Here is a 13,048-nt window from a genome sequence, read left to right on the forward strand (position 1 = left end):
TTCAGAACTGAGGATAAGTGCAGTAAAATGTCGTTATAGCGATGTTGCTACATTCGAAATCTCGCTTCTATCGAAATGTTTCACTGCGCCCACTGCAGTTCTCAGAGAACACATCATACATGCTTTTAATGAAGCATCGCTTATAACGAAGCCAGTTTTCAGTTCCGAGCTCTCCGTTATAGCGAGGTTTCACTGCGCATTGCGATTCTAGCACGGTGCACAAAACAAGTGTTTTCGGACATAAGGCAATGAACCACACGACTGATGCGCCCATGTGCTGGCGCAAGTGCTATTTTTATCGCTGTTGACGGAAACACGCAAGCATGCGGCTTATGTTGCAATCAAATGAGCCTGGCACGGAACCAACGCACATGCGGAGCCCGTGTACAGCTGCGAAACACAGTTGGCGCGCGTTGCGGGCGATTGCGCTGAGGGCGCCACTTTCATCCAAGCCGGGTTGCCGAGCTCCTCGATCTCGTCGTGTACCAAGAGCGCCAACGAGGCCACACTGTCCCACGAAAAGTGAGTGAAATAAGGCCTGGTTTTGCGTGTTCTGTCTAAGTTACACTTAAGGGGTAATGTCTTGAGGCGCGACACCCGCCTGCTATCAGGAATTTGAAAAAGTTTGCCTTCCTTCGATTACATCCGCTCGCCTATCAGTGATCCAACTCATTTCGCGTAGTGAAACTATGCATGCGAAGTATTCAAGAGGCCCTTTACGTTAGAATCGTTTTTTCACGTTCTCGCCTGGCTTTAAAGGCAGTCGGCAGCTTGCGTGGGCAAGTTGAGTTTTTGATACGTTGTCTGGGTTAACTGAGCATGAAATGGGTGACATGAAAAGCAGTTGTTTTGTAACGTTTGGAAAAGTTAAGAAGGTGGCTGGGTAAGGTTAAGCCTAAAAATTAGGGCCTTTCACTGCGTATTCTAGCTGAACTTTAGTACTTGGTGCTGTGTACGTACCACACGCGATAAAGCAGCTTGACTTTCATGGTTCTTGCTTGAATTGGCCGTCTTCCCAGCGAGGCCTAAGCGAATGAAACTGCGCTCGTGTGGGGCACCGATGGTCGGTGCTCTTGTCGTCGATGGCACTACTGCAATGCCAAGTAAGCAAGGTCGAAGCTCACCTCTGGTCAATAGTTTATTGATTCCCGCTTCCATGCGTAGCTTAAACGTATTCGTTTGGCTGAGATGGACACTGTTTGAGCGCTGAGCGGAAGAAAAAGTACGTACTAACCGCCAGCGGCAGTTCGACCTTACATCAGCAATATCTTCACTCAGTATCTACTGGTAAAGAAAATCTTTTTTTTTTTGCCTTGTCGGAAAAAAGTAGTGTCTTGAAGGTAATCCAAGACCAACAAGCATTGCCGAAGTGCGGCTAGAAATCGTACGCTCTGAGACCCCCCAACTTCTTCGGAAAATAGTAAGTGGGGTTCAAATTACCAGAAGACATACATGGATAATCAAAAATAAGAGATAAACGTGCGCTATAACTATGGTCCTTCACGGATTTACGAGACAAACTTGTTTTTACGCGAAGCAAAACAAAACAAAACAAAACAAAACAAAACAAAACAAACGAGAATAAACAGTTTCAGGTTCTTTTGTACAGACACGCAAAAGTTTACTTACTGTGGTATTTTTCTCTCACAGACAGTCGGTATCTCTGCAGATCTTTCAAGATTAATGCATAGAGTCGTCTTGGTATACCCATTTTACACGCGTTCAGGCAGAAGAAATATCTGCGATGGCTACTGGCACGTATTGATTACTTTGTCCAGATTCAATCTTGGTTCAGCTAAGACAGACCTTAAGATTGTTTGTGAATTGAATCGCAGCTCCCAAAAAGTATTTAAGCAATTATTAAGCAATGTGAAAATTAGGCAAGGGGTGAGCAATGTGGCTACCTTGAAGGTGAAATGATGTATCTTACAATGGAAACTTTACTTCAACAATTTTGCGCGTGTCCTTTCGTACATCTCTAGGTTTTACTGAATGGGATTTGCTTACCAACGGAGCAATAGACAAAAATAAATTGCTTGCTTCAGCAAAAAAGAAACTGCCGTAATTGTAAGCGCAAATAGCTCGTTCGGCGAGCTTATAAACCCTGCATAATTTGCGTTTGCTTTTGCCGGCCTCAGCCAATCGCAGAGCCGGCACATATGACATCATAAGTTCTGTTGCGGGAAATGATATAGTAAGTCGCATGGCCATTCCCTTTTTTCCTAATTATGTAGCTTATTTTGGGAAAGTTTACGTTAAAAGTGGTGTCAGGACAATTCTAACGAGGCAGTCTTTCGAATGAACAAAACTTTTGTTCTGCATGGCCCCTTTAATAAAGCGACTGTTTGCTGTGCCGTTGCGGTGAAAGAAAAAAATTCCGGGCCATCTCCACTAACCTGAAACCTGGGGAGGGGCGAAGCATGCAGCGTATAAGTATTCTTGGCGCCTTGGCGTTTTTCCCAATGGTGATTAAACCGTTGGGGGGTAGAAGTATACAGCTTTGCTGTAAAAGTCTCTTGTCTTTAAGCACGTAAGCGAGCGTCCCCGTGTTTTTTTAGTACGCTTTACGTTCCAGCGCGAGGCGTAAACGAGTTTCACGGTGTTCTTGTACCGTGACTACATGAGATGACGGTTATGACGACAATTACGATGACGACGACGACAGGAGACGCCAATAGCCCCAGCCCATAAGGAGCTTGGCCCCTAAAAGCAAACAGTTTTTCAAAGTATTTACCTAGTTAGCCATTTGTTCCCATATTCACCCTCACCGATACACGATCACAAAGAGACTGCGAAGTCAACGATAAAAATTGAGAAAGTAACACATTTCAATTACAGATGCGGCTAGGTGTATATATGCCGCTAGAATATCCGAGGGTTTCAGTTAGTAGTTATTTTTTGTTGCCATCTCGGGCGTATTGTGCTTATAATCACGTATTCTAGGGGTGACATAGCTGAAACAAGTTTTGGAGCAGTTTTTGGAGCAGCGACATCTCGATTTTGGAGCAGAACAACCTGAACGTGCATCACTTAACGAGATTTATAGTTATCTCAAGAGCCTAAAAAATGAAGTTTTCCGCAAATCGGGGGTACATGTGTAGTTTTTAGTCGGTTTTAAACGTACGTAACACTGAAACAGCCTTTAAAGGAAGTTTTTTTCTAACAGAGTATCACAAGGTATGAACTGCACTACCTTTTATAAAGTGCTTAAATTTTGAGGTTCTATGCATAGACAGCACGGAGTGCCGTTGACAGTATCAAATTGAAAAACTCAGCAACCGTAAGGCGTTTGTATTCTCATTTTAGTGCTGCAATTATGTTGTAATCGCAGGCTGCGCAACCTTTGCACCGGCAAAAGTTGCGCAAAGCGAGGTCACGGTCGTTGCCCCCATCAGCCCTCCCACTTCAATTCCCAAGGAGCATGTTCACCTCGATCGTAATTTGAGTAATGTCGCTGTGATTAGCCCCCCGCTTTTAGTAGAAATTTCATTTCACATAGATAAATTTTTATTACTAGCGTGCAATAGCCACCAACTCCGGCATCGGGCGCTGCTTGAACATCCCTCGGCAACGTGGCCTCCGCCGCAACTTCTGCCGTGTCATTTGTCCCATTCCCTCCAATCGCGAGCGCGCTGTCCGCAAACTCAGCTTTTTATCACATCGCAATGAGTCAAACATTTTACTTCACGCACGCGCCGTGCCTCACAGTCAAGGACGAATTACGGGAAAGTCACGAGCACCACGCTGTTTTCGATGAACTCCGTCTTTCAAACCGCGAAACTTACCGCAACAGATCAAACAACCAAGTGAAAATCCAGCCCCCCGCATACCCTAAACCACAGTAAGATCGGCGATGCGCACGGAGTGACTGGCCTACGAGCAGCCGCCTAGCCATGCGGCCATGTTTTCTAACGATACCAAGATGGTGGTAACCAGTGATGTCGTTCCGCAAATACGGCGCGCCGAAAATTGCCGTTTTTTTTTCATCAATTTGCACAAATAGTTTGTCACCTTAGCTGACATAAGTATTTCTTGCGGCACTTCGCAAGGATTTTTGATGGATAATCTGTAGAACCGCACAGACTATGACATGCACATCCCGACAACGTGATTTAGAAAAAAGCTACCTTTGGGACATTTTTTTATTGGTGCGCGTTTTTTTTTGATCGAGTAATCAATCAATCAACCCGCTAAAACAGCGTCACATTGAAGGAGCTGGAAAATTATAATATCAAGTCAGCGTTTTCCCCCACTGAAACTGACGTGAGTGTCAAGTTCGTCGTTTTTGATACTTTTTTGGAGCAGTTTGGCGCAATTCTTGCAATTTTCAAGCTTTCGAAGCAACTTGAAGCAGGAAACCGAATTTGTATCAAAACTGCAGAATATGAGCACCTGTCTCACCCGTGGTACTGGAAAGAAGCTTTAAAGACGGACTTCGAATGCAATAAAACCTTCGCCAGAAAAGTAAAAAACGAAATGCTCAGACAACAGAAAAAGTCTTTGTAACCATGGGTTTGTATTGGATAGCCGTGCAATTGGTCAAAGGTAGTGCAAAAGCGCTACACCTGAAAGTAAAACAGAAAGCAAAAAATGCAACAGGTTCGCATCGTGTGGGAACGCTTATAAACGAAAATCACGACCTATGCACGACGAAGTGGTACACTTGCATGTCGGAAGTAACTGATTGTCAGCCTTTCGTCACGGTTAGATGAAACAGCGTGATTTGCGGGCAGCAAAATTGCTGGGAGGTACCAATTTTAAGGAGAAGGCGTTAATGACAAGTTGAGCAAAACTGGCGGCGTCCGCCGGCAAAGTCCATAACATAAAAACAGCTTCTTCGGAGGCGTTCTGTATCATGAGGCGTTCCACAGCACGACCCGTTCCACAATGCGAGCTTAAACTTGGCAGTGGCGAGATGTGCTCGTCCAGGCCTGTACAGCGCCGGTGAAGGGATCGTAAGAACAAGCACTGAAATTCACCATCGTCGTCAACGATTCGCAACAAGCATGCAGAAATTTCACGTCGGGCTGGGTGGCCCAGACGACTCATCTATACTTACAACCAATAAACTGGACAGGAACGTTTAAATTGTATGGGTTACCGGTAAATTCTTTCTTCGGGGGCAATGGACTTGCCCACTGTAAGTCCCGAGGCTTTGTAGACGAGGCCATGGAGGAGACCACCCAAATCGCAATAAGCTGGGTGTTCCCCTTAACGATTAACGACGTACGGGGAGATCAACACTGACACAATTTCAATCCAACACCGTTTCAATACCTAATGCTAATCGACCTCCTGTTCTCTTATCAGCCTGAAGCCCAATGCAAATACTGACCACAACCAGGGACACTCAGACACACCGTTCTGTAGTGCGAGCAAAATCCAAGCCTACCACTGGTATACCCACCTCCCAACACCCCCGTGCAGTGAAAGACACTGCTGTACGGCTCTCATCTCGTCGACAATCCTGCTGGTTGAGATAGCGGTTGTAGCCAAGATGGCGCATGGATACCCGTGATGAGGGCTCCACTCCCTTGAGAACATCATTGCTCTCAGTAAAAAAAAACGTTCGTCTTTCTCTCTCTTAACTGTCCCACCACACGGCGTCAGGAACGAGCACCGGCGCAAGGCGTACAGGACAGATCGAAACCAGTCGAAAGCGTCTCAAGCGGCAAGATTACAGATCCATTCGACAACGCGGTGTGGAAGCAAGGCGTCTCAGGCGTTCGACTGAACACACATGCTTTCGCATTCGCAGCGCATAAGAGGTGCTTAGATGCCATCCAATTTTAACACGAAAGTGTTTTATGCCAGGGTACACAAACCTCACCAACGTCATATCCGTCACGGAAATGACATCACTAGAAAAAGTTTCATTGACGCGGCGGCGCTAGGATTCGAGTCCACGATCAGTCTGGCCGCAACGGGAGGTGTGAAACGCTCTGCCAACTGTGCCATGAAATCATCCCCGGATAGTTGCATGAACGCGCCTTACGTCCTCCCCTCTAACTTCTCTATTCAGATGGTGCTGCCGTCTAGGAGAGGTGAAGAGAAGTAGTTCGTCATGATACTAATGAGAAAGCTGCTGTGTTTATCCGTCCGCCGCCTATGTGGAACGCCGCTCAGCTTGTGGAACGCCGCCGTCGCGTTCCACAAGCTGAGCTCGTCGCAACGCAGGCGTCTGGCGCACACGCCACGGAGCAGGACCAATGTGGTCGCACCTTTGCTGAAGTGACCCGCCAGCAGGACGTCGCTCGCCAAGCACCCCCACAAGACTGCTGTGGACCCGCAAATCATGCTCCTTCGCTGTAGTGGATCGTGACTTCACCAAACGATTCGCCGACAACCCATTCAAATTCGCTCGCATGGTGTGCGAGCCCCTGGGGTTTCATTCGGATTTACGCAATGCTCCGGCGCGTGTAATCCAGTGTATAATGTTGATGCGTCTAAGGCTGCCATACCGATGAAATATAAATAGTGATGTGCAAGTTCAGATTGATGCACTATAAACATTCAAATGCTTCTGTGAAGGCGCATTTCACTTTCGTGTTTTACCGATTCCTACGAAAGTGGGATCAACCACATATTTTTATTTACTACTAGGGTATTTCCTTTATCTCCTGAATCCACTTATTCCTAATTTTCTCCAGGCCAGTGCACCGTCATTTTGGCGAAATTCTCGGCTATTTGATCGTCCAGAAGAGTCGCAGCGATTTCACGAGACGCGTGGTAACTCTTAACAACGGTTTATCTAAAAGTCGCGAAGTCCACCCTCATAACTCGTGCGGCTTCGTTTTATTTCCCTGATGCCACATTTTGATTCGCTGTAACAGCGTCTAATGTAAGCGCCCGGTTCACTGAAAATCCGCCTTCATTCATAGTCACAATAAATTATCACCGTTATTCGTGAAAAGGCACGTGTCCTTGCAGGGAATCCTCCCGGATGCTAGAAATGGGTCATTTACGCCAAGGGGGCCTTTAAACCGCATTATCAGCCTTACCTAGATGATGGTGTTGCCACCGTGAGGGCAGTAAACAATTAAGAATTACTAATTGTGGGATGATCGCCACAGTCTATATCTTCGGAACTACCAACTGAATCCACACTGCTCGCGTTCCGGATGCAAGCCGGATGCAAACGGATTGCATCCTGTTGCAGATGCAAACAGGATGCTGCGCCCTGCCGTATCCCGTTACGCTTGGTCCAAACAGAACAAAGGCGACGCGCCTCACGTCTTTTTCTTTCTGCATCAAGGCGCGCGTTTCTCAGATATCCTCGTTTGTGTTATGTGGTAGTCCTTTGGGTGTCCTAGGTTGTTTCGCAAGGTACGCGCACATTTCACCCCGGTAAGTTTGCTGCCTTGACTTGCCTACCCTAACGCAACGCAACGTGACCAAAGATACCGAAATTGAACCTAACATAATATAACCTATCCAATTTTGAACAAACTGGGTTACTTAACCACTTTACGGGACAAAAAATATTAAAGAAATCATTTGATGCACGAAAGAAAAAATGATGTGTAAAGTCGTTGTGATATTAAGCCCAATCCGTGGTATTACCAAAATAGCCCCGAGAAGACTATTTTTAATGGCACACAGCTTGATTTAAAAGTATGATATGATTCCTGAAATCCCTCATCTGAAGTTTAAATTTGCGCTGCACTGCGTGGACATCTCTTGTTTTTTTTTTTTTTTTTTGAAGACAGTAAGCACTTCGCGATTTGTGCTCATGTTATGAACAACCATATTGTTGTTCATTATCTCGTCTCCCTTATCTGCATATTTGTTTTCTGTCATGCCTTTTGGGAGCTTATTTATAAGAAAAGCACAGAGACGTCTGCGATTTCTCGCGATCGGAAGAACGTCCAGGAGTTTTTCATAGGCTATGCGCTTTCATACATTCTACTCACTGAGTTCATTAACCTCTATTTCATCACTATGTTCCGTGGATCTGGCGAGTGCACCGTATATATCTCCAATCGCAAAGTCGAAAACGGTTGTATGCCGCGCACTTCAAGTAACCTGCAAAACTCGCGGCCAACCAGGATTCACGAGCTTCGCTATTGGCAATGCGGAATTCCCCCGCTCAAATCTAACCCTCATTCTATCCCCGTTTCTTTCGCATTTAAAAGCAGCATTTTTTATTCTGACAGTTATTCTTCCCAAAGCATTGCTCACCCTTTACAAAGAAAAAAGAGAAAAAAGCAACGATTGCAGCCGTGTCCGTGGCTGACTCATAGCACATTAATGCACTTAGCGTCAGAACGAACCTACTAATTTTAACCGCGTATCGACGCACGCTTTGCGTAGCTCTTTCGCTGCCCATTGCAATGTCAATTATACGTGCAATGCGTTACCGATAATGTAACCTCGGTGTAGAGCCTGTTCGCCTATTTAGCTTCAGAAAGTGGACGCAAACTCGTGGAGAAATGGGCTGAGGAGAAGGGAAGTGAGAGTGTTGGCTCCGGAATGACGGAATTTCTATGAGAAAGTTTAGCTGTATTAACCCCAGCAACTTGCTCCTAGTCCGTGAGGTTCCTCTTGTTTTCTGCCAATTAAACCATACGCATAAATGAGATCAACTTTTCCCCCCTGCTGACCGTAATAGCCAGTACAGAAAAAATATGGCGCTGTGCATAGCACAACAAGAGTGGAGTTACGATGGATGGATAGAATAAACTTTATTTAAGACGAGCTTTAGGTGCTGATGTTAGGGGCACCTGCCCTGTGGGGGGTCTTCTTTAGTCCGGAAAAAAGGCTCCAATCCACGATGTAAAGGTGGTTGGAAAGCAAATCTTTGACGACACCCACAAAAATTGACCTTGCGACGTCACTTGATTCACAGACGTGGCTCTACAAAGAGTGAAACCAGAGATTCTGCCACCCATTACCTGAAATTCGCGGGGGCGTCCCGAACGCAGCCGTAGTGTCGGCCACGGCCGGGCTAGAGCGGCGGACGCCGCCTGTAGCCGCTGTTAGTCGGGAGAAAGAAAACGGAGAGGAGCGTCTTTCAAAGGGTGAGACAGCGGAACCTAGCCATCCTGATAGGCTAACTTGGGGATACACCACCGCGCGACACAAGCGCAGACGCCGAAATAATTCGACATGTGAGCTTAGTGATTCCCATTTTTCGGATTTAAACTAGTTAGTTTAGTAAGTTTGAGAATTGCGAGAAAGCTGAGGTATCTTTTATAATCGCTATTTATCAGGACCAGTTGCTACTTTCGTCTTTTGTAATACCTCTTAAAACACAGCCGAATTGGTATTCCCTAATTTAGAAAACGGAGTCCCATTCGTGGCAAACAGTTCGCAAAAGGTAGCGTTTCTCTAGCGGTCAGATGTCGGTATGTGGTCGCTGCATTTTGTTTTCCAACTCTGCAAACCAATCGTTAACGCATCTTTGCCGCCATACCACCACTGAATTCCATCGGGTCCGGGTTACCCAGAAGGTGCTGTCGAACAAGTTAATCAAGCCGAGCGATGGAAGCCCGCAATGTACGCGAAGCTACGCAAAAACAAGCCCAAAACAACCCTCGCTAAAGCAGATGACAAAGCCGTCCCGCCGACGCACCCGCTGGTGAGAGCAGGCGCCTGTCGCAGGGAACGCTGGGTAACCATTCGCCGGGCCATCTACACTCTGCTCCGTGAGTGAAAACTGCCCTCCCCCTCCCCAGCCGCGTTGGGATGGAGCTTCTTGTGCACGCCACGAAAGAACCGTGGGCTGGTACAGGTAGAAAGGTATGGGTAGAAAGCTCCTCAGCTTCTGGTAGGCTTATGCGAATACTTGATATCACTCATCGCAAGAAAGCACGTTGGCATGTGATTTTTGAAATTATGTTTATTGAAATGAATAACTCGGGGGTCTCCTGCTAGTGCACCAGAACATCCTTGGTCTAGCGAGAAGTATGAGTCACAGCGCGTATGGGTGGGATATAGCAGAGGACTAATGCTTTGAATGTGAAGTGCAGGAGGTTGTGCCAGATTGGTTTCGCTAATTTAGGCCTGGAGGGAGATGGAGGAGACCACTTGAGAAATTCAGCTGTGGGATAGTTTGAAGGGTGTCAGTTAGAATATGTTCTTCGTTTGGAACCGGAGGGCGTGCTCAAATGCGTTTTATACATAGGATTTTTTAGCCAACTCAGTAACGAAGGAAGGAAGGAAGGGAAAAGGTAAAAGAAAGTCAGGAATGTCAAGTGGGCTATGGCTTGGTTTGCTATCCTCCACGTGGGAACGGGAACAACTGGAAAACAAAATCCCGTGCCATATCCGCTAAGGTGAAACCTAGGTAGGGACGAAGCATGCAGTGTGTGCCGGTGTTTCCTGCCGCAAAATCAGTGCTAATGGTCAATGAGAGACAGAAGACGATTTCGTTTCAACTGTATACATGCCGCGAAGCGACCACCTCATTAGGGATGAGCCGCCAGGGCGAACCCAACTAACCAAAGTCCTGACCGGTGCGACAGCATTCATTGATAGCGGCTGCTGTCACCGAACATCGACCAGGCAGGTAATAGACAAGCTCGTGGCCAGGGTGTCGAACCGGAATTTTTTCCGGTTCGGTTCGGGTTCGGGTTCAAGCCTTTCGGGTTCGGTTCGGGTTCAGTTCCGCCGCACCATTTCGTTCCGGTTCGAACCGGTTCGAACCGGTTCAAACGGGTTCGAACGGGTTCGGAGAAAAAAAAAGCAAGTGTGTTTTTTTCTGTTAATTTTTTTTTGTGCTCGGTTTTCGTTTCCTTGTCAGGTTTCCTTGTCAAAAACGAAGCCATAATATAGGTTTTTTTGTGCAAATGTTTTGTTTTGGCCAAAAATAAGCAACCCTGCAACATTTCTTTCAACTTTGTTCGAAATCTTGAATGCTTGCAGAAAGTAGTCAACCAACACATCCAGTACTTAGATCAGGGAGTCGGTAAGTCCCCCAGACAAAAAGTACTGCTCTGTCCCCATCAGATAACTTACAAACTTGCTTAAAATATTTAAACTATTTTTCTCCCTTCCCCAGTCTTGGCGTTCTTCTACCGCTGGAATGACGTCATTACAGCGATGTAGCGGCTATTTGCCGGCTTTCCTTAAGTTGCGACATTAAAATGAAACCACAACCGCGAAGCGGAAACGGAAGGCGTATCTGCTGGGTCGAGCAAATCACGCACTGCTCCTCTGTGCTGGCAATAGCTGTAACTTTTGCAGTGCTTCCAGATGCGAAGATAAGAGTGAGAGCGTTGATCTAAAGTGTTGAAGAGTTCCTTTAACTGTAAAATGTACTGCAAAATGTTTTCTATAGTAGGTCCACGATTACAGCATTAACTGAAGCGAAATGAAAAATTCGCTCGGACACATAAGACTGCGTATTTGTATGAATTTGAAAGCCCTGCTTTTTATGGCCGGAAGTTTATTTTTATTGATTTAGTTTCTTTCATTTTTATAATTTATTTTAATTTATTCTTGGATCATAACACTGCAGTTTTATACCCCGCAGTTGTTTTCTTGAGGAAAAAAATGACGGACGATTACGACACTCGCTAATGCGAAATTTGAGTACAGCGCGAACTGTAGTCTTCTCGGCGACGGCGCATAGATGCTGTGCCTCAGGAAGTGATCGCGTCATCAGCTAATGCACGACGGCTCGCGGCATACTCTGTCGTTATCTCGTAAGGGGTCGCCACTGTGAAGCACGTCTCGCACGGTCACGGAATTACGCCCTCACCCTTACACTTTCGTCATACTTGCAACCTCTGTTTTCCTGCCAGCTCTATCTTCGGTGGCGTCTTCGTTCTCTCGGTTACAACGAGTCCAATGCTGAGGGACTACGCCAAACCACCGGAGCGGGTGCTTAAGGGCTGCGCTCTAACGCATGGCTCTACGTAGCCGCTGTGCAGCCATGTGATCCACTCCCTTCGCCGACAAGTGACGGGCCGCACATCGTCTCCAAATAATGCGTTCTCGCCACAGTCTTCTGGAAGGCAAACAGGTAGCCTCCTGACCAGTGGGCAGCACACGGGTGCCTCCGACGCCTCCCCCTCGGTGCATCTCCGCCAGAATCTTTTGGTAATAGGCAGCCTCCCTGCAGACTGCCTATTGCCCCGTCCTACTAAGCAGACGACCCGTCCGTCCACAATCGTTTGAATGTGTACCATTCTTTGCCCACAGCAAGGACTGTCTAACCCCCTTCATTTCCACAAAAATACCGATTTCGCGGGAGTTCCACCTGTAATCTCTATAATAGCGTAAATGGAGATATCTGGTCGCACAAAATTACTGAAAAGCTAAAAAATAAAAAAAGTAATCACCAAAACTGGCAAACCATGTGACACCCTGCATTTCCACAATAATGAGGATTTCGGGAAATTTCCACCTGTAATCGTTATATAGGGTAAATGGAGATAATTAGTCGAACAAAATTTATAAGTGTAAAAAATAAAAAAAAAGTAAAATAAGTGCGGAAACTGGCGAACCGTGTAACACCCTGCATTTCCACAATAAGGCAGATTTCGGGAGATACAAATGTAATCGTTATAATAGCGCAAATGTAAATAATTGGTCGAACGAAATTTTGAAAAACTATAAAATAAGAAAAATATTAAGCAAATAGGAAAATGGGAAACCGTATAACTGCCTGAATTTCCACAATAATGGAGATTTCGCGAATTTTCTATTTGTAATTATAGCAGCGTCAATTGATATAATTGGTCGGACAGGATTTATAAAAACCAAAAAATTGGCTGTGGAAACTCACACTGAGGACAAGCGGCATAGGAATGCTACGCATTAGTAGATAATTGTTTGAATTTCTGCAGAAATTTTTTAGTACCCTGGAGTATCGCCATGGCACAGTATTTTGTGTCTCCGCTGCCTCCCCCCTCCGCCCGGGCTTCTCGTGGCGGGCCGCCCCTCGTTCCGAAATCACGCATTCTCGCAGGAATCGCCTTCCTGGCAGGCAGCCAGAAAGGCAGGTCGTTTACTGGCGAGCGGGAAGTCTTTTTGGCGCGCAGGAGAGCCTGAGCGCCAAATATCTTTTCTGGTTCCACCAAATGTCTAGGCACGCACACGC

At 46.2% G+C, this 13,048-nt stretch overlaps 1 protein-coding gene across 1 annotated transcript in view; it reads left to right on the forward strand.

Moving 5' to 3' along the window:
• The first annotated feature begins 444 nt into the window (after positions 1-444).
• LOC144178684 (uncharacterized) overlaps positions 445-13,048 on the forward strand; it is a 33,268-nt gene continuing 20,664 nt past the window's right edge. The window contains exon 1 of the mRNA XM_077706704.1: positions 445-522. The gene's annotated coding sequence lies outside the window, so the exon portion shown is untranslated. The remainder of the gene's footprint in view (positions 523-13,048) is intronic.

This window comes from Haemaphysalis longicornis, unplaced genomic scaffold (genome assembly GCF_048455015.1).
Source record: "Haemaphysalis longicornis isolate Haplotype H1 unplaced genomic scaffold, Haemaphysalis longicornis Haplotype H1 scaffold_4, whole genome shotgun sequence".
In the NCBI taxonomy this organism is placed as follows: domain Eukaryota; kingdom Metazoa; phylum Arthropoda; class Arachnida; order Ixodida; family Ixodidae; genus Haemaphysalis; species Haemaphysalis longicornis.